Here is a 1,511-nt window from a genome sequence, read left to right as displayed (position 1 = left end):
GTTTCTCGGAGCGACTCATGTCATTAGCTGTAGTTTATTGTGATGGAGTAACAGGCTATTATGTTCATGCATGCTTCCCCCCCCCACCCTTTTTTCCCTTTCTCCCCTTCCCCTACCCCACCATTTTCTAATATCTCCTCGGCCCATTTCTCTTCTTCCTTTCCCCTTTCTCCCCTCCCCCACCCCCTCCCTAAACCAGCGTGGACGCTCTACACGAAGCCATCTCCCATGGAGCACTGCCCGGCGTGACGTCACAGGACGTGGTGTACACCTACAGGAGCGCCTGCTCCATCCTGCGAGAGGTCAAGGAGGGTGACCAGCTGGACGTGTGGGTGTGGCCGGAGGCGTGTCCCCCCAGCCAGGACCAGGCTGACCACTCCACCACCATCTGCTGTGTGGGCATGAAGGGCGGGAAGCCCCGGTTCCAGGCGCTCTACGTCTACAAGAAGAAACTGGACGACACTTGGCTGGATGACCGGACAATTGCTACAAGGACTGAGTTCGATCCCAAACTGTGATGTGTACCTACATACTACAATAAAACATTGGACGATATTTAGACCAAAGATCGTACATAACAAGATAGTTCACTCCTCTCTTTGAGTTTGAGCCAATTTTAAAAATTGCCTCAAATTTTGGAGATGCTCTCTTCGAAAATGTGCGGACTAAGCGATAAAAGTTACCCTACTTGTGTGATAAACAATAAAAGCGAAACTAACAAACTGTGCTATTCCTATTCTTCTTCTGGAGAAGCGAAAAAGAGCTTGAAAACAAAGACTGGAGCGACATCTGAACCAATGCGCGGACTTCCGCGGACACTTTTTTGGCCGAGTGAACTACATTGTTATGTACAATCTTTGGTTGAACGACCGCACAGTTGCTACAAGTACAATGACCAAGTTTGATCCCAAGCTATGACGTGTATATGTTTACAAGAAGACATTGAATGGGCGATAGTTGGCTAGACGACCGGACAATAATTATGTTGCTGCGAGGACTGACTTCGATCTCAAGCTATGACGTTTACAAGAAGACATTAGACGACACTTGACTTCCCGACCGGACACTTGCCTCAAGGAACCAGTTCGATCTCAAACTATGACAAATTATCGTTGATGGTCGGACAACATTTCTGTACTGTAAGATTTTCATCTTTTTTCTTTCTTTTTGATCAGCTATGGAGAAATAAACCATACCCATTAATCCCGCGCCATTCCACTTGGCTAGTTCAGTTTTACGAAGACAAAATAACAGAAAAAAAGAAATAGAAAAGAACAAAGAAAAAGAAAAACAAGACCACACAGATGCACAAATACTCACAAAGACATTTTAACATTCAACACAAACCGCTCTCGTAAACACTGACAACAAAGTGATCAACTTAAAAAAAGAACCCAACAAACAGAAAACAAAACAAAAAATACAACACAAGCTACTCCCACAAATACATGTACTGATAGAGTGACAAACAAACAATAGAACAAACAAATAACACAGCCACTCCTACAAAT

This window comes from Aplysia californica, unplaced genomic scaffold (assembly GCF_000002075.1).
Source record: "Aplysia californica isolate F4 #8 unplaced genomic scaffold, AplCal3.0 scaffold00250, whole genome shotgun sequence".
Lineage (NCBI taxonomy): Eukaryota > Metazoa > Mollusca > Gastropoda > Aplysiida > Aplysiidae > Aplysia > Aplysia californica.
The sequence above is the reverse complement of the archived record's forward strand: the minus strand, read 5'-3'. Positions refer to the sequence as shown.